Below are 22,090 nucleotides of genomic sequence, written 5' to 3' on the forward strand. Positions count from 1 at the left end.
ACCGCAATCGAAAAATTGAAAATTCAATTAAAATTTGACGATGAACGCCACAAACAACGCGAAACAACAAACATTTATAATACAATTGAAAATAAAAGAATTATCAAAATCGAAAAATTAAGTAAACAATTAAACAACAAACGTCAAACAGCTGAGCGAAAGTGGTGGTTTACCGTTTGCAGCACTGACATTTCCCTGCCTTGAGGCAAACAGTGTTTTTAACCCTCATTTGGCATGCCAGTCAGATCGCCGCCCACCCACACACGCAAGCTCTCCGGACAACATGTTACGGGAGTTTGGCTGTTATGCCTGCAGTGTTGTTGGTATTAGCACATCAAAGCATCGAGTGTTCATTGCAGCCGGCGGTTTAACGGATGACAGACGCGGCAAACAGACGTCGGGTTGCGTTGACAGACGTCGAGTTGAAGTGATGAAATAAGAAAACAACTTTGAGCAATCAACGCAAACATTTCAACAAATATTCGGTTTATTCCCATTGAACTCGTTGCATTCGGGTGTTTGTCTCGATCTCGACACAAACACAGCCAAGTGGTCAGCGGGGTCGTTCGTTTGCACTGGGGAATGATTGTAAATATGCGATATATTCCCCATATAACACACAGAAGTTTGCTTCCTGCATACATACCACTTATCTACTTATTAACCCTCGGGCAATGTAGTAGCAAACCGAGAAATGGAAGCATTAAATCCTCCATGCAATCAACAACTCGCAAATCAAACCAGTGAAGAGTAAATAAATGAAAGTGGTGGAGTGAGGGCGTGTGCTGTGGATCGATGGTTTGAGGTTGACATGTGCTGCCAAAGTGTTGGGTTGGTGGGCGAGTGGTCTTTATATGTTCGGTTTGTCTTGGAGTTGTCGGAAATGCTTAATGACTTTTAAAGTGTTTCTAAAAAACTATATAATTGATATGTTTTATAAGAATTTAAAATTCAGAGAAGGTATGTGGAAAGATAAAGCAACACAATGAAGTTGTGGAAATTTAAATAAATAAATTTTTTGTAATTTTTCATTTTCGGTAATTGGTTTGGGGTTAGGAATTAAAAACTAAAATAAACTTTAGTGAGAGTTCTATTATTTCTTTCTATTAATAGTTGAGAAATTTTGGACTAAAAAACTAAATATTTTCATCCCTCGATCGAATACAAGAGCTCTGTACCAGGCTCCACCTCGGTGAAAGCTCAACCGATTTGAATAATTTTTTATAATTATTCGGTATAATACGCGAATTGTTTCCAAAACAATTAGAAAGTTGTCACCTGTTTCAATTCGTTTGATAAAAATTTTATAAACTTAAAGCCACTTAAATATATTTACGAACTTGTTTAAATATTTCAAAATATTTTTTTTTAAGAAGGTTTCCAGCTGTTTCAAATCAATTATTTATTGAAAGTAATAGTATGCCTTTTTTATCAATTAATATACAATGAAATTAATGTAATAAAAATAATTAAGTTCTGCTGTCAAAATCAATAAATTTTAGAAATATTTGTGTTGAAAAAATTGTGTTAGGTAATTTGATAATATCAAGAAACATAATAATATGGCTAGGGAATGGAAGAGATTTCAAAAACTTTTCGTTTAAAAATATTTTTTAAAAAGCGTTGCCACGTTTTTAAAACTGTATTTAAAGAAATTTTGATGAGGTAAACGAAAAATCAAACAGTTGAAAACTTGTTATAAGGAAAGTTGCCAGATTTTTTTTTTTAAAGAAACCATGTAATATATTTTCAGAACACTAAGGCCGAAAACTTTAAAGTTCAAAAACAGTTCAACGGAAAAAATCTATGAGAACTAACTCTCTTCCTAATAATTGCGAAATCAGAGAAGTTTCTATGCCCTAATCGGTCTTTGAGTTTCACGATAATACCCTAAACTATACTATTTTGAGTTCCGATTTCTAACTGTAGTATTTCAATTTAGAATTGCTGGTTTCTATCTCAGAAGATTTCAATCTACAGGCAGTTATAGAACAGACGTGAGGTTTTGTAAATTAATCCTTATCTGAAATGAGCTGTTGCATTTCCAAGTTTCTTTTAATATGGTATGGAAAACTTTTATATAAAATCTAACTTATCAAATTAAACACTCAATATAAGCTGCGTTTGTAAATATTAGAATCTCCGCGTTTTGAAGACTCCGGGCCGAAGATGAGACTGCCGAGATGTTTCAAACTCAGCCTTGCAAATACCGGACAGTGAAGCAGAAAGTGCTGGTTTGCTGTCGGAATGAATGCTTATTTTCCTAAAAGAGGCTGCATTTCCTAGCAGGACGTCTACCGCTAACTAATACTTTTTCTCCTTATTACTCTACTTTGATGAAATTATTTTCAGAGAAATTGAATGCTTTCAATTTCTATTAGGGTGCGCATTGCTGCTCTATACGACTTTAAAGCACTGCAAATAAACAACTTTTCAATATTTACGAGTACTTGAGTGCCAAATTTTTGGTGCATTTAATACTTTTCGCTTTCTTTGACAAGCATTGACAATGGCGCTGGCACGTGTCTTTTTTATTATATCATGAACATATCCCTCAAAATTGATGTCTCAAATACATATGTGTGTAAGGGGATATGTGCGAACGCATTTTCACTTTCACCGAAATCTTTGAATGGGTAAAGGGAGCGTGCTATATACTTTTTGACATCGCAATTTAAGCACTTGCATATTTTATAAAACCTTTTACGAAAAATATTAAGTAGATATATATGAGTGTGAGCATTAAGTCGACAGTGTGATTTGACATTCCCTTGTAACAGAGAATCATTGGCTTCACTTGCAAAGGATTAACAACACTAGAGTAATTCAGCTGACAGACAGCACATCACTTGACATTACGATTATTGCCATATTTATTGATTTCTTTTACATATATACACATGGAACCATTGTGGCTGTAAGCCAATTGCTGTGAACAGCGTGCTATCTGATACAGCTGACTGGCGTGCATTTAAGCTGCTCAAATTTAATGCTTTGCCGTTTGAAGGCCAATGACTGAGATTAGAAATGTCTCGCAGCGGGTTAATATTAGCTGAACTTAAATTAATTTATTTATATTAAACACTAATAAACGGTGAAATCTTTTCTTTGAGAACAAACCAATTTTTTTGTGCTTATTAATATTTAAAAAAAAATATGAGTTATCCCAAGATTGAATGAGGTGAACATAGTGATCCGATAATCTGAAAGAGAAAGGGAGTACTTTTTATTTAGAGGCTTACGACGTTCTGATGCTTTAAGTTATTAATACTGGTATTATATACACCACTATCAGTTAGTTTAGAGCGCCTGAAATTTATAGTACATATTTCTAAGAGACGCCATATTAATTTCCTCTTTAATTTATGCATTTTTACTCATAAGTCTTATATAGACTTAACTTTATATGATTAAGTTTTGAAGTCAATGACATCCTTGCTTTATTCAACACTGCCATTGAAATGTACTTAATTTTTACATAGACAGCTTTAAGAGTGCTTTATAAATCAGCTTTGACCGGTATTTATAAAAAGTGCTTTTTCAACCCCATATTGTTGTTGTTGTTGCAGTTTTTGTAACACCCTACAAATTCTTCAAATAGTTTTTGGATAATCTGCAGTTATGAAAATTATCAGCTCTGTTGCGATGAAGTAGATCCTACTGCCATATGAAAAGTTTATTAAAAGTTATTGCAAGATCAGATGTGGTTGCTACATACCAGATTGTCAAATACATGCAATAGTCTATAAAATTTATATAAGTTATTGGAGCTCACGCCTACCATATTACCAAGTCCAACCATAATACAGCTTTAAAAAAAATTTTAGATTTTAAGTTAGGATGAATTATAACATTATCGTAATCGATCGGATTATAGAGACTTAAAAAAACCTATAAATTGAATTAACCAGCACCATATTTTTTAATAGACGTTCCAACAATATTAAAGTGAAAATGAGTTTTGGAAAAGCTTGAGTAAATAAATACATGCGGCTGTAATAAAGCATGCTATCTACAGCATCAATATAGAATTGCAATTAATGATCAGTTTTCTGAAAATGTAAGAACGATTTAGATCACTAAGAACAATCACGACAACAGCAATTGACGAGTACCTTCACCCCTCACTTATGCTCCATTGGCTTTCTGAAGTTTGAAACTGAATAATGTTAGTACACATATATAATCTAGTATCACTTGGAAATAATTTTGGAACCGTCAATATCCTATAAGAGGTATGAACCTGAAGCCAAGTGATTACTACCTGTTCCTGTTTATACCGAAAGTTGCTGATGACTCAATAAAAGCTAAATTTAAAAAAATAAGGGGGAAAAAATTAACTGTCCCAATTCTTTGCCATTAAGTACGAGGGTATCTAAGAGAGTGGCGAATTTTAGTCAAAAAACCATTGCAAAAGACCACTTAAATAAACTATGGCAAAAAAATTAAGCAGTTTTCTGGCAGCTGAGATATTGCCAGTGTTGCCATATGCCTTCAAACAAAAAAAGAAGAGTTTACCAGCGTTGAGCGTTCCTTTGGCACTCGGTCCAAATTTAATTAAAGTAGGTATGTTTTTCAATAGTGCACGCAATTTCTCGCTATTCCCCTTTAGAATTTCCTTGCTATTTACTTAAATGCCGACGTCCTTGTGACACCAACCATTTCATTTAGTTTGTTCACTGACTACATCACTTTTATTGTACACAATTATGAGTGTATTAGCGTTATTTAAATACATTCGTTGACAGTAATACACACTCTTATCTATTTATTATAACCCTGCTTATATACACACAATGGCATAAAATACGTGAACACATAAAGCATATTTCCTTAGCTAACAACAACGGCGAAAATCCTTGTACTTGTTTCGCATTCTTCCATTTCTCACATTCTCCGTTATTATATATATATATATATTCATTTCAGGGCGGGTCAAAGAAAAATAGAATTTCGAAGCATGGGTTAAAATAAGTCTATATAAGAAGAAAAAATGTCCTTGTAAGGCAAAATTTTTAGCTTAATTTAAAAAAATTCTCGGTGAGAATTCCAAAAATTCTAATTTTAATCTTAGCAAAGCTTTAAAATATACGAATTTTTGTTAAAACAAAATTACTTCAGATTGACCCTGAATAGTGTATATGGTATTAAGTTTGCCACAGAGTTTGTAACACTCAGAAAGAAATGTCGCAGACTCTGTAAAATATATATATAAATGATCAGCATGACGAGCTGAGTCGATGTGTCCATGACCGTCTGTCCGTATATACGAGAAAATTTTGGAGATATACATCTGAAATTTTGCATGCGTCCTTTTCTCCCCAAAAAGCTGCTCATTTGTGGCTGATATCGGAACACTATTAGCATCCAGCTGCCATATAAACTGAACGATCGGAATCCAGTAGTTGTATGGAAAACTTTTTTTTGACAAGCTATCTTCAAACTTTACTTTGCATAGGGCAATGGTGCAATCTCCGAAGAAATTGGTCAGATCGGATAACTATAGTATATAGCTGCCATACAAACTGAACGCTCAAAATCAAGATATACCTATATCTTTTTATACCCTTTTATGCTATAAGATATTCAGTTGTGATCGTTTTTTGGCTTCGGCCGAAAGTTAACGTCTTTTTGTGTGAGCTTAATGTTTTAAGGTTTCGGTGGGCATTAAAAAAATCGTATTTAGATTTTTTTCACTTTTCACCTTTAAATATGCAAATTCTCGTACCGAAAAAAAAATCGCACTGATCGCACACTGAAAATTTATTTTATGTTATTTATACTACTACAATAATCCGTGATGTACTAAAAGTTATCTTAAACGGTTCAAACATTATGGTACTATTGTGGGGATAGTTTTTTCTCTCTATATAGGTTAATTTCAACCCATAAATTCGGTATTAGTCTTATGCTCACCCTAATGTTCATATATATTTTTTACGCTCATAATCGTGCATTTTTAAATTAAGCTAAAAATCTTACATCCTATGCAGGGATATTTTTTTTCATTTTCATTTTTAACCATAAATTCGGAATTAATTTTTCTTTGGCTCACCCTAATGTGCATATATGTAATATAAGCAAACATTCGTGCATTTCTTACGAACACCGTTTCTCTGTTTATTCTTAAACCTCGCGTGCAAATACTGAGTTCAAACTAATTTCGCCATTTTATTATGTAAGAACAGGGCTGGCTTATACTTGTACACACACACACAAACAACCTTTCATAGATGAAATTAAATTTCTACATTTGTTTGCATTTACAAGCGCGAATACTACTGTAAAAGCGAGAGCTTAAATAAAATGCTGCGTCAGTGCTGTTTTAATTGGCGATAAGAAAGAGATTATTACGGAATTTGTAGAGAGCGTAGACTGTGTGCGTAGCGTAGTGCTCAGTTGTAAGGTATGTATTCGTTAATTTTCCCTATGATTAAGCACAAAGTGGCTTGAAATTTGCTGAAATTTATTGTGAGATATATGATTTAAATTAATACGACAATTTGTTAAATATGTCTGAACGAAGCTTAGTCATATCATGCGCTGTTTTATTGCGCACTTAAAAATGGTAAAAAATAAAAAATATAATAGATATATTCATTTCTTGTTTAGATATGCAAATATTGCAGCTCAAGTAGTCGACTGACCGAAGGGTCAATACATATGATTGCTTCCGCATCTACCATATTCCCTTGAGTTGGAAAGTCCCTAAAATCGGTATATTGTCAAAGATGGTACCTATGTTGAATAATAAAATCGAATTTAAAAAAAATCTTAAGAGTCTAGTTTGAAACTTTTAAGCTATTGCATAGCTTTTATCGCGGGCTTTGAGCGTGGGGACCGAATAATAAACCTAACGCGATCACAAAGTATGCGCAAAATGTTTGCATACTTTTAGGAGTATTTTTGCATATCTCAAGCGCAACAAATCAATTGAAGAAAAAGCAGGGTGTTTCAAAAATAATAATATTTGAGATACAATATTTTTTAATTTAAATAATAAAAATAAATTATTTAATATTCGGAGTCATAATATTTGTAACAATTTTATTATTTTGGTAAATAGCTAGTTTTTTCGAAACATAATTTTTAGAATTTACTACAGTGTTTACTCGGAGATAATTGACACATTCACTATCAAAATTTTTGTATGGGCTGTATATAAGAATAACATATTTATGATGTAAAAGTTTAAATTATTGTTGTCTTTCCAACCCCTTTGGCTTAGCGCTATCTTTTCATATTGATTTCACGAAATTTTTGGCGGAATGTATTCGAAAACAATATAGGTATTTCATTCTGGTAGACCTTCAAAGGATATGTACAAAAAGACACAGTTCCGCCAGTTCCAGTAAGGGTATAATGTATCAGTCAAACTTTTAACAATCATTTTGAGCTGATCTAGAAATGTTCCGAGTTTAAAATTACTACATTAGAAACATGCTTCGAATGATGAACGACAGACATAAACATATGTATGGTAGTCCTTCAAACCCAGAAGTTACGTCAAAAATCTTCGATAGGGTATTTGATGTTGTTATATTAAAAACATTCCTATTGGATTGTTACTGTAAGAGGGTTTTTACAGAGTGAGGTTATAAGTTACAATTTCAAAATTTCTTGGGAAACTTGCCAGTTGACCGTTTTCGAGTCAAAGAGATCAATGAGTTACTTGCATTGATATGCAATCTTTGAAATCGCAGTAATTACTTAATGAATGCTTACACCACTGTCATTCCTCATTGCCCTGAATTATTAAAACTTTTTTCGCTATGTAACCGAACGTGGAATTACCTAGCTGTCGGCTGCTTTGTGGTATACAAGCCACAGTAAGTGTAGCTTAGTTCTTCCCACCTTTCCCAATTCATACCTCCTGCTTAAAACCCGGAATTTATATAGTTTTTTGCTATATTAAGGGTGTTTTTTTAGATCTATAGAAATTTTATTATACATTTTTAATTATTATATTATAATTAATTATCGCAAAATTTATGATATATACAACATTTTGGTTTTAGTTAAGCAGAAGTGTGCTTATTTTGACTGAAGAAGATTTAACGGCAAAAATATACGTTGTGGAGAATTCTCAACCTCGAACAAAGCACCCTATATAATATGTATAATTCTCGGTAATAAAATTGCCCTACGTCTGACAAGCTTTCGTTTTAACTTTCATTTTTAACTACCGTTTGTAGTCAGCGTTGCATTTCGGTAGAGTGCACGCTGCTCTCCCTAATTCTGAATATCGCACCCACCAATCGTTTTTTACTACTCTCAATAGCTTCGCCGTTAATTTATGCGCATTTTACTTTTAGAATTATTCCTTTTACTAGCTTCACCTCACTTTCCCCATGTTCTGCTTTCCTTACCCTTTTTGTTGTTTTTTGCAGTCCGTAACATAAGGTAGTTCGTGCACTATATAATATTAGGGTGGTATTTAAAAAAAATGAAGTAAAGAACTTTCTTTTTTTATTTTATTAATTTTTTTTGGTTCAGAGACTGTTCAATCTTATCCTGCGGTGGTAAAGTTTTAAAATACTAAAATCTCAAAAATTAAAATAATCGTAATTTTCTCATATTAAAAATACAACTATACTTGTAAGTTCCGATCGAAACATACTTTTATATATGATTTATTCAGCAATATTAGTACCGATATTGAGATTGGGTAGATATTATGTAAGCCTTTTTTCGCATATTTTAGAACCACCATATTATTTAGTAGAAAATACTACTATAACTTCTGATCGGATCTAAGCGTTATGTATGAGATATTGAACAATGTTAGTACCAATAAAAGAATTGTGTTATTCTTACGCAAAACCTTTTTGTTGGTATATTTTAGAACAACCCTAGTGTTTAGATTTACATATTTACTATTCCAATATACTTTCATGCATTCATGCAGTTGTAGTTGTTGGTTGTCCAGTGAAAGTGAGCGAATTCGCGTTAAATTGCGCATTTTAATGACTTTCACTTTTTTCATATCCGGCTCTGGACATGCACACATACTTCCATACATATAGACATTTCCAAGGACTCTCTGGTTCATGGCGAGAGTACTTATATGTAGGTGTCTGTATATACACTATTCGTTGTTAGTCAGTCAGTCTTACATTTAATTTTTATTCGACAGTATACCGGAAGCTGTCGACTCACGGTGTTGTTGTTTTTCTTCTTCTTTAACGCATATGGATTTGCAATTAAAAGTAACCAGAAATTTATAGTTTAAAGTTTCGAAAGTGAGAGGTTTAGTATAATAATTCAATTCACATTTATTGTGTTATTTACATAAACGACAAGAAACTAGCGAAAGTTGGATTACTCCAAACATCGTGGATGAGCTCCTTAAACCCTCTTTACATATGTATATGTACGTACACCTCTGTCAGGTACTTGTTGGAGTAGCGAGAAACGGATCAATATTTAACATCATTGTTGAATCTCCTTTAATTATACGATCCTGTCTGGTACTTCTTCGAGCCTCTTCTCACATGTTCAGCCTATACCTTATTCTTATCCGAAATATGCAAAAACGTGTAAGTTTCAAGGCAATTCGAAAGAGGGATCGAATGTAGACAGTATATAGCGTAGGTGCTGCCACTACACAACAGCAGACGCCTCACATGTCTTATAGGCTGTCTCAAATGGGATGGAGCATTGGTGAGAATATCTCTGAGAAGTTCACGGAACAATGCAAGCGTTGCTTTAGTTAGGACTTCTCTAAAGTAAATGTTATGACTCGTAGATTTAAAAGCATGGATGGTGACAGATCTTAAAATGCTTTCTAACTTTTGGACTCAGAAATGTCCAAACAACCTATCAACGAGCTATAAATACCCGAATACATGACTATCTTAACTTAAGAACGTCCAAACGAAATTTCTACTGTGATTACTAGCTGACCTGATATCTGATTTTGTAATTAAGTTGGTAGCCTTTTATAACAAAGTAAGTGTTTGAGTGGGTTTGGTTTTGGTAATCAAGTATTCAAAAATGACCTTGTAAATTTCACCTCTACTACACTAAATCCAGCTATCTTAATGGCTGACTTGACGTTTCTATATGCTCACATAACCGAAACTACGGATATATTCTAACATTTATAATACAAAGATATGGAAATAGCTCAACAAATCTTTTAAAAATTGCCTCCTACAGCAAATTTTGAAAGAAAGCACCCTAAGTTCACCTTAGTTTTCCACGGATTACTGGGTTCTTATGTTTTATGTCGGCAAGTCTACGCTTGCTGCAAAACAGCTTCCGTGACAGATACTTTTTTGTGGGATGAAAAATCGTTTTTTTTTGTATTCACAAGTGGATATAATAGCTTACGAACTTCTATTTTGCAGTTTTTGTAGTTAGTGAACCGTATTGCTAAACTGACGTATTGCGTACTGTATATGAATCACTGGTTTTCCATATACATATTTAAGAATATAAAGGTTACATTTCCTATTACAAAATTTTAATTGTAATTAACATAAATTGTGAAGACTACATCGAAATACTTTTAAGGTGGTTTTTTATGAACTTGAGCTCAGGATAAATGGCACAGTTAAAGTAACTTTTAAATAAGTTAAATCAAATCTTTGACTATTGAGCTCCTTACCTATAGCAATGTTTTCGATAACTACTTGAAAATACTAGTTTAACCATATGTGACATCAAATCAGCTTGATCTTGACCAATCAAAGTATCTCTGCGATGCTTGATTTTTTTGAAGAGTTTATCTAATTAAACTTAGGAGTTGGGTTAATGTAAAACGTTAAATAAGCAGATATATTATTATTATAACCTCAATAGGGTATATTAAGTTAGGCACAAAGTTCATAACACCCAGAGAGAAACGGTGGAGATCGTATAAAGTATGTATATATATATATATAAAAGATCAGCGTGACTGGTAGTTTTAGCCATGTCTGTTTGTGTCTTGGACGCGAATCAGTCCCTCAGTTTTTGAGATCTCAATCTAAACGTTTACACACGTGCTTTTCTTGCCAAGAAACTGCTTATTTGTCGGAACAGGCGATATCAGACCACTGTTGAAATACAAATTGAGCGATTAAACTCAAGTCAACGCATGGAAAACTTTTCTTTTGACAAGTTATCTTGAAGAAATTTGGCATGGATTATTTTCCAAGGCAAGGGTGAAATCTCCAAAGAAATTGTTCAGATCGAGTTATTATAGCGTATAGCTGCCATACAAACAGGCCGAACAAAATTAAGATAAACATTGTTTTATACGCTTTTGTGCTATAAGAAATGTACCCGTGAAAGGTATTACAGCTTCAGTACAGCCGAAGTTAAAATTTTTTTCTAATTTTATATAATTTTGCCTCACCTTAATCGTAGTAAGACAGAAGGATCAGAAAAGATTCAATCTCTTTAAATTGTAACTTCTTTTAAATACGCACCTTTAAGGAATAGAAACTCACTAAACTTCTAAAAACCTGAGGTACCGTTAATATAAGTATAACCCAAAAAAACGGCTGACGTAGTTGAGAACGTAATAAAATTTGAATATGCAAATAAATTATTGCGAGCTATCCTTCGCACTCAAGTGGGTCGGAAAGCTATGCAGACACACGCAAATGCACATAAAATACGCAGGCGTGTGGTTAAATTAAATGCAAAATAGCATGAATTCTACGCAGAGCAAATAACTGTGAGTGCCAAAAAATAACGGTTACGAAATAAATTAATGGGCGTTAGCGGTTGGGCGGTCACATTAATTGCGCCGCTGCAGCCAGCAGCAAGTTGCTAGTGGTAAGTTGCAAGTAGCAAATAGCAAATCGCAAGTGTCTGTGTGCATAATGTCTTCGCGCCGCCGCACCGAAAGAAAGTGAAAGAAAAGTGCAAGCAAGTTGCATAATTCGCCATTTTATCTCGCAACAAAAGGCGAAATTAAAAAGCTGAAAAAAAACGCTCGCAAAGTCAAATATTTAATTGAAATTAACAACGAAGTATGTGCTTAAGTGCACTAAAGTGCCAAATTATAGGGACGCTGAGTAAACTAGAAAATTAAATTTGTATGCCGGCGCAGCTCGTTGCATGAGCTTGTACCACAGCCATTGCCGCAACTGCTGCTGACATTTCGGTTCCGCCAGCAGCTAAGGGTCTCTTTGACCACTGCCATTAGTTCGATCTAATCGAATGTCAACAGCAAATTCGATTGCTTCGCCGAGTATACGGACACACATCAATGCATTCGCGCGCTCCTAATAACCGTCTTTTGCAAGCTGGCTCCCTGCAGTATGCGCGCTTAGAATGGTATCGCTACCCAAACTGCGTACACTTTGATTCAGTCATTATTGATCTCTTCATTGCATTTGCTTCGCTTGCTGCGCGCATATCCCCCTACCTCCATGTTCACATGTGTTTCTTTAGCCATTGTCCTTTCGTGCCCGTTTGCTGTCATGTGCTTGCTTCAACTCCAACTTAAACGCTGTCAATGTGCGTGTGTGTGTAGTGTTGTCGTGTTGACACGAACTCCTGCTGTTAGCGGCCACGCTGTGCTTTGCTTTGTGCCGTTTTGGCCTTTTGTGGTCGGTCTTTTAATGTTAGAATGCACGCTGTGCTGGACACGCTCTGCTGTCATGTTGATATGGCGGGTTATGTGTGCGGGCTAAGTGCGCTGGCGAAGGCTATGCTGGTTATTTTAATGCGTTTTTAAAGGAAGTGTGGGGTTTTTCTTGAACATATACTAAATTTTATAATTACTACCTCAATAGTCGATATAAAAAAAGGTTGAAGTAAAAGTGTTGTCTAAAAGATTCTAAGAGGTTAGCGGTTTTAAAGCTCTAAAAATCGGTAGGTGAAAGTTTAAGAGGTTATATCCACTTTTGAATTTCCAAAATCGATTTTTTACATATATTTAAGAAAATTCATTGAAAATTAAAAAAAAAAGGTTATCTTCGGTTGAACCAAAGCTATAATATCCTTCACGGGTGCTCTTCTTATGGCATAAAAACGTATACAAAGATCTTGGATAATATTCTAAATAAATAACTCTTATATCGGGAAGATAATTTTTCCATGCGAAGACTTGATTTTGATCTTTATTTGATATGATTTATAGCGTCTCCGAAGTTTCCTTTTGGATGTTATGAATTTCGTTGCAAACTTAATATACCTTGTTCAGAGTATAATGAAGGAACGGATAGGTGAGGTTAGTTGTTGAATTATTTTAGTACGAATTGGGAAATCCGATAATTTATTGGAATCAAATATCGGGGCACTGTTGAATTGAGATCACAAGAAGTACAAAGTTTCGAATGGTATGTCATTATTTAACAAAACTTCAGACCTTTTATCCTTGTTAATGTAGTAGCAGCAGTAAGCTCCGAGAGGGCACTTAGCCGGTTATAAATATACTCGATTTTTGTGTCCATTTGTTTTTGTTTCTTATCTTGCTACTCATAAAAAGTTGTTTGTCAAAATACTCTTCTTCTATGATGTTAGTGCTGGGTTGTTTAGTTGAATATACCGTTACCAATATCGTCGTCTTCTTTTAACTCCGATTCCTTCATTTCGGCTATTCCTTGTTAATAATCTTTCAATTGTATTATCGTCGTTTTGATTATTAATTTTGGTTTATAGCGAAAGAGTCTGACTTATGGCTTGCTATACATAATTTAGTTCTAAATCCTTACTCTACGATTTAAATTTTATTCCTGATAATTTTATACAGTTTCTCCCATTTATTTAATGTACCACTCTGTATAAAAACACATGCTTCAATAGTACCAACATCACTCTATGACATTTCGTTTATTATTCTGATCTATGAACGACAATTTACCACCTTTGGCCCAGTGCAGGCCAAATAGTTCTATTAAGTTGTTAGCTTTTGATGACCGCTTGATGCGGCAGCAACAGTCTAGGAGAGACTATGTTGTGCAAGCATTTTCTGCTTTACTCCACTCGCCGTTGCACATACAATTTTATACGAATATAAAAAATATATATTAATTTTTATAACTTTGACAGCCTGACCGGCACTTCAAGTGAAATTACATATTTACGCACACTCACACACGCAAATATCGTTTGGCCAGTCTAGTGCATATGTCTATGGCTATAACATAAATAAATTCAACTAAGTGCCAAGGCAGTCAAAGGACACTCGGAGATATGCATCTATGAGTATATTAGTATATTATGTCATTATATAAATTTGTATGCGGCCATTTTAGACACTTTGCCGCCGCACGACTAAAACGAGCATGTACTGTGTGCTTGTGTGTAGAAGTGTCTTTGTAGTTGATAAAAATAATAAAAATCATGAGCATAAAAAACTACTGCCAACAGCCAAAAGGCGTGAACTACACATGAGAGAATGTACAATATATAGTACTCATTTGTGATTGAGTGTATGAGTATATGAGTATGTGAACTTATACTCGTATACTTACACAGTGTTGGAAAAAATAATAGAAACAACATATACTATATTTTAAACCAACTAATATAATAAAATTATATATGGTACATAATACCGATCTCACATGAAGCACTGATAACGGTACTTTATCGTGCTCTCTTTAAACCTTTAACAGGATATATTAAGTCTGCCACGCAGTTTGCTAACCCAGAAGGACAGTCTAAGTCACTATAAAATATATATAAAGGGTGTCCCAAAATTAACGCAAGATTAAATTTTGCAGCCACTTATGGTGTAGTGTTAACAACCCTAAAAAACAACAAATCGACGGCTGACAGTTTAGGCTTATGACACAAACAGTCACCGACGCAAAACCGTGTACCGAATCAGCAGATACGACCTATCTTATGAGAGCTCAATGTAAATCAACAGTCACCACTGCTTCTACCGCCCGCTTCAACAGACCGTATGGTAGGATATCCGCGAAAATTGAATTTTTTCCGTAGAAACGAGTGAGCTGAGAGTGAGAGAGCAATCTTTTGAAACGCAGGGTTCCCAATATTGATATTTTGTAGAAATAAAAAAATGAACTTGAATATATTTGAAATATTCTGAAACTAACTTAAAATCTCAGTCGAATACACTTATTGATAAATAGGTATACTATTTTTAATAGTTGGATTTTAGTTTTTACTTTATGAAAAATGATAACTAAAAAACTAAATGTGTGAAAATGTATGCAAATAGAACAATGGCTACATTGGTGAAATGAAAACAGAAGAGAACAACTGATTTCTGCGTTGCAACCACGTGCATAACTTTTGACAAATTTGGTTTGATATGGGCGGTAAGTACGGAAGGGAGGAATGTCGGTGACTGTTTGCGCCCTTAGTAAAAATGGAGCGTTACACGATAGAACAACGTCTCTTCATTAGTGAACCATACTTCAAAAGTAATGAAAGCTAGGCGGCCGCAGTTTAAAAATTTCACACAAAATATGGTCGGAATATTGTTTGAACTTCGTCAACTGTGAGGAGATTAATTGAGAAATTCAGGATGACCGGAACCGTCGGAGATGCCAAACACACTGGTCATCCAAAAACAAGTCGTTCAAGTGACAATAACGAAACAGGGCGTGAGAGTGTCGGTGACAATCCAGGAATCTCAATTTGGCGTCGTGGACAAGAATTGCAAATTTCAATAAGCTCTCTACAGCATATACTCACTAAAGATCCATTTTTACAAAATTAAAGGAAAGCCGTGGAGGTCTTTTGTCCGATTGGTTATTTCATACAGAATCCTATCCTATGTACAATACTTTATGATTCAATAAAAAAATTACAATCGAAAGACTAAAAACTGTGTTTTCTATTTAATTCCAGTCTTGCGATATTTTTGGGACACCCTTTATGTGGTAAATGAACAGCGTGACGAACTGAGTGGATTTACACATTCCATCTGTCTGTAAATACGTGAATTACTCCATCAGTTTTCGAGATATCGCTCTGAAATTATGCACATGTTCTTTTCCTCTTAAGAAGCCGCTAATTTGTTGGAGCCGTCTATATCGGGCCGCTATATGTTATATATACTTGTATATATAGCTATGCACCATATATGTAAGAGTTAATTAAAAAAATACTATCTTTGATCCCAAAGACACCATAGAAACTGTTAAACATGGAGGTGGAAATATCATATCATGATAATGATTTTAAGCCTCAGTAGTTGGTCCGATATTCTGGATAAAAGAAAAAATGTGTGCTCCAGGGTACCTTAATATACTGAAGGATTTGATGCTATCATATGCCGAACAAAAAATGGCCTTAAGCTGAGAGTTCATGCAGGTTAATGACCCCAAAAATAACTTTGTTATGAAATAGTTCCAGGGCCATAAAAGTGTGGAGTGGCCGGCCAAATCGTCTGACCTAATTCTGATAGAGTATTGTGGGGTATATTAAAAAAAAGGTATTTAATCGAAAAATAAAAAAAACTTAGCGAAAAAGTAAAACTCGCACGGTATGCCATTTGCCCCTCAACATGAGCTAATCTGGTGAATTCGAAGACTCATCGATGCCCTGCAATTTTATTTAAACAAAAATGACTGCTTGCTTCTATTATTTTTTTCAACACTGTATATATTATATTTAGTTGTGCTTAGTAGTCTTTGCTTGACCGTAAAATCGTCAACCGGCACAGTAGTGTAACGACTGTCAATGTTTGTTGTCGGCTTGCTATTGTTCTTGTTCTTGTAACCAGTTTCTTTTAGTGAATTTCATGCTCATACTTTGAGCCTTTCATGCGTTTCAATTGAGTGGAAAGTTGCTTCATTTTCCACAACATTCATTGCATGCTTCACTCACTCTCTATGCGTATACGAGGTACGCTTTTGAAGTTTGGGGCTTGAGATACTGAAGAATGTGAAAGTTTTATAGCGAATGTGTGAATATTTGAATTTGGAGAATATTTGTAAATATTTCATATTATATATGATAAATGTTCTGTATGTAGATATTGTCAATTTTTTTACTATAAAAGTTATTCTACATAGTATATACAAATATGAACTAACTTCGACAAAAGCATCGAATTCATTTATGCATTTTTTACTATATTCATATCAGAGTAATTAGTTATAATTCCAGTTCACGTGATTTAGTCATCATAAAATGTTCACTTTTTTGGGAAGGAGTCCTAAATATAAAGACATGTGCCTAAGACTGAGTTCCCACACGAAAACTATTCGTGCTCAAATTAGTTACTTGTAAGTGTTGGGGGCGACGAGGAAAGACGAATTACACCGAGTCACTTACGTTTGGGCAACACATTTGTGTTTATGCTCTTTCCATGATTGCAATTGCGTTCAGTTTCTAATGAAAATTTATGATTTGTTCGGAAATTTGAATTTTACCATCTAATGGACAACACCAAAAGAGAATTTCCCGACAATGAGCAACAAAATTATCTGTGTGTAAACACGTTTTAATTTGTATCGTTTGCAATTAAGCCCAAACAATATGTTATGGCAATGACAAAAATTATTTGATGATTGACACAAAACTAATATTTTCTGAGTGAGAAAACCTGCTACCTGAATAGGCTACGGTAATGACAAAATCACACAATTCACAATTAAGTGCAAAATATTCTCAGAGAAAAAATATGCTCTTAGAGATTATGGTAATGGTTAAAGATATTCGGATATTGCAAAAAGCTGTTTTTACAATTGTAAGTGAAATATTTTCAGCGATAAAGTTTACTCGGAGTGCAAAAGTATCTTAGCCATATAACATATGTAGAACTGCAGAAGAAATTCTACAGAAAATATACCATTTACCAGGCGTCTGCCCGAAATAATAAATAACCATCGTAAACAGTCCGAAGAACTTACAGAATCTGCATATAAGAATATATTTATATTCACTCCTATCAATGTCTAAACTTTGAGTTAGTTATTGCTTGAGTTCATATTAAGAAGAAATAGTAATCACTATTGAACTAAATACGATTTGATTTTACGATTATTGGTTTAGTAAATTTGATACTAGTTCTTTAAGTAGAATAATTCTAATGTGACGCTGTGGAGTGAGAATCTGTTTATTGTGTATTATGATATTAAATGAAGGACCAGGTAAAACAGTAACCAGAAAAATATTTCTTTTTTAGTTTTGTGAAGTGAGATGCATTTTCTTATATAATGCTTAAGCGCGAACCATTGAGGCATTGAGAAATGTATAGCGGGAAATTTAATTGCATTTCGTCGAATTATGTATGGCGAGACTATATGTAACTGTAAAATGAGTTTTGTATAGTATTCAAAGTGTTGTTAAGCTGATAGAGAATTTACATCAATTGGCGTTCGTTGAGAGACTGAGTACATGTATATTTTTTGATTGAAGTACTTCTCCGTTGTACCTCGTATAAACATGCCAGTGCCACCAGCAGTTCATTTATATTTCCTTTTAATTTTTTGTTGTTTTTGTCTGCATATTTGTCCTTTTGCCTTTTACTTAACTTTTTTTCATTTTGGCATACTCTTCGTTTCAGCCACTATGCGCCTTTTCGGTTTACTTTTCCAATTTCAACATCTTCAGTTATACCTATAATATAAGTTTTCGGCTTGACCCAACTGCCGTTGCGTGGCATACGGTCATGTTGGCCATCATCATGTTTATTATACTGTTGACGCAGCGGTGATGATGTCCTTTGACAATATGCTGGTAGTACATTCATTTTCGCTGATGGTCAGCACACACACACACACACACACACACACACACACAGGGTTCAGATGCTGGTCGGTATTTTGTTGCCATGTTTGGGTCATTTACTGTCCGACCGTACACATTTTTTATGCATACCTACAAAGAAGAGAAAAGCGCGTATACACACACATACATATATGCTTAAAGACTTCTTGTCCTCCTTGGGTCCTTGGATAGGGTATACTTGTAGATTTGCCCACTCATACGCTGTGTTGATCTCTTGCAAATGATATGATGAAAGTAATTTACGGGGATGTGTGCGACACAAACACATGCACATACACCTATATGCCCTCACATGCCGTTACTCACACTTTCACGCATTCATTCACTTTTCATTGACTTTGCCTGCGGCATGCGCTGCGTCAAAGGAAAACGACAAAGGAGACACGAAAAAATTCTTATAAAACACATGCATATACACACTTGCCTTTACGTTGACATTACTTGTGTCCTTCATCTCCTTTTGTGTCCTCACTCACTTTCCTTTAACATACTTACTTTCACATTCACTCTCTGTCTCTTCACTGCTTTTCTATATGTTTGTGTATACATGTATGTATTTGCGTTTTGCTAAAATCACTTGTTTTGCCTTTGTTTAAATTTAATTTTAAAGTCAAATGCTTTTAAGCATGTAAAAGTCATAAAAGGTTCTATGAATGAAGGTCAGCGTTAAAGGGTATTTTGCCGTTCTTAGTTCGACACAATAAAGCCGGTTTTGTTGTTGTCTTTTCCAGTACACCATATCATTTGTGTGAATGAAATCGCTTGTAATAATATTTTTGTTGTTGACATTAGCACAATATTTGTTTTGTTGTTGTTGGCTTCGCAGTGAATCAGTGGCGAATTTTATGGTTACGAAATGGCGCTGTGATTGTGGAACTAGTTACACACAATAAATGTACGTAAATAGAGTGAAAAGTAATGAATTTAGAGGAGCAAACTAAATAACGGTATTAACTGGTTTTGCACTCAGACATGTAAATAAGAAAAAAAGGTATAAAACTCTTCACTAAGGAAAAAGTTTTCCATTCAGGGACTTGATTTTGTTCGGTCAGTTTGTATGGCAGCTAAGTATATCCTATAGTGGTCCGATATCGGCTGTTCCGACAAATGAGCGGCTTTTGGGTGAAAAAAGATGTTTGCAAAATTTAAAGTCCTTTGTGAAGACATATACAATTTATAGTAGTTGGATATTACCTGTATAAATAGTATGAGATCCGAGACATTTTAGCCAGGACCTGGTAAAGGCGAGACATTGAAGAGGCAAACGTTGAGATGATTCTACAATAGATTAGATAGCAGCTTAGGCAACTGTCATCCGGTGAAGCTTTCAATCTTATATCGTGAAATCCGATCACACAAATGCCAACTTACAACTGTTGAAATGTGAACTTTGCTGGGGGTAAAAGGGAAACTAGATCTCTTACAATTTACTCAGGCACAGAAAGACCTTGTGACTGGAAAGTAGTTGACGAGCGCTTGCTGAGCTCACTTAAGGCCCAACCATCCAGTAGTGAAGCGCAAGAACCCTACGAAGCTCCTACTCGTTCCCGTTCTGCAGCTAGTAAGACTGAAGTACCTGACCTAGAAAGCTCAACAGCACTGTACCAAGGATTCTAGACATCCCTTCGCTAGTCTCGAGCATAGGCGTGCTGAAGGTTAATGATTGAGGTTGTGCTCCGGAGCTCTGTGAAATTCTCCCGGGAGAACTAAGATAAGAAAATGGTAAAGGTTCAAAATAATATATCAAGAAAGGGTGAGGAAAAATCCAAAGTACTACTGATTAAAATAAAATTGGCAAATGGGGTGGGTGTTGTGAAAACAAAGCCTATCCTTCCCAAACGTCTACCTAACCTTCACCTTTATCACCTGTTGGATGCGAACGAGGCTCTTACGATCGAGCAACGCGGTACAACTTTATCATAAGCGACAAGGAAACTCCTGTCAGCCTTCAGGCAATACCTGCAACTCTAGAACTAGGCACGGCTGCAGAAGGCTCAATAATCTTAAAATTCTTAATTACCGAAACCGAAAGAAACTGTATGTTCCACCTAGATACTATGATACTATATACTTTGAAATGTTATGTTCGTTGAGTAGGCTAAAAAACATATCTACTTAAATGGATGAGTGCTAAAGCTGGGAGTTCTGTGAGTGCCTGGCTCTAATCTGATTGAGTTGGAATATTTTATATATGTCGCATTGCTAACATTGTTTCACTTCATGGTGAATATGCATAGTTTTTTCGTTAGCTATTTGCCATTTAAAAGGAATTTCATAACGCCACTCTCATCATCAATCTACATCTCTATCAGCAAAAAACTGGGATTGTCGATTTTCACAAGTTTCTCTTAAGGCGAATTGTTTAACCAAAAAATCATTCGCCATAGTCAGAAATCACTAGTCACTTGGTTCCAGGTCTAGAGTATAAGGTGGATGCAAAAGAAACTCTACCAAGCTCCCGGAATTTCTAGCGAGCCGCTATCGCTGTGTGTGGCTTGGCGGTGTTCTGATGGAAGACAATTCCTCTCCTTTTGGCCAAAGCTGGCAGCTTCTGGCTTATTACTTCCTTCAGATGGTTCAAAAGTATATTATATTTGTGCATACATTTTGAAATTATCGAACAAATTAGAAGTAACTATAAGTCAGTGGGATCGCCGAAATATTGAAGGTTCATGTAAAATACGTTGCTGTATCAAAATGACACTTCTAGAACTGACAAAAGGTGACTCTTTTTCGATATCCTTAAAATTACTTTGGTGGAGAAATGAGTTCATAACCTCTGCGATAAGTCAGTCCATTTAATTAAGATGGTATTCTTCATTTAGGGGATTTATTCGGAGCATCTACAATAGTTGAGACTCAACGATATTTGTGTAAACGATAGAAATTTGTGTAACCTTTTTGTTGCAAGCCTCTAAATTCGCATGAATGTTCAAGACTGCGCTGGAGATACCCACATTACATTGCTTACGAAATTCCCCATCCATTAAACTGTATCTTACTAGACCTTGGTATGTAGAACTGTGCAACAACAATACAAAATATATATATATATATGAAATGCTCCTGCTTAAATTGGTTAATCTTCTTGCCTCAAAGGAAGTTAATTTAAGCGGATTTAAAGTGCCACATTAGATCAACGCAAACAAATTCCCGAAACTGTAACTGGAGACTACAAGCAAGTAATAATGTCCGACGCATGTACAGTTAAGTGTCCAAGGACAAAAAACTTATGGAGAGAGAAAATCACTTACATGAGCCAAAATGCACAGGCTTGTTCTGCGTGTGTGTCCATATGTTGCTCTAATTATACGCTTGCAGTAGTTCAAATATGAGTGTATGTATTTGTGTGTATATATGTTTCGGCATATTTGTGTGTGTGTGTGAAATTATTTACAAAGTAATTACCATTAATGCCACAAATGGCCAAGTT

At 34.8% G+C, this 22,090-nt stretch overlaps 1 protein-coding gene across 3 annotated transcripts in view; it reads right to left on the reverse strand.

The window, feature by feature from the left end:
• The window catches only part of Ddr (discoidin domain-containing receptor 2), a 398,282-nt gene that overhangs the window by 13,442 nt on the left and 362,750 nt on the right, over window positions 1–22,090 (reverse strand). The window lies entirely within an intron of this gene.

Source organism: Bactrocera oleae, chromosome 3, assembly GCF_042242935.1.
Source record: "Bactrocera oleae isolate idBacOlea1 chromosome 3, idBacOlea1, whole genome shotgun sequence".
In the NCBI taxonomy this organism is placed as follows: Eukaryota; Metazoa; Arthropoda; class Insecta; order Diptera; family Tephritidae; genus Bactrocera; species Bactrocera oleae.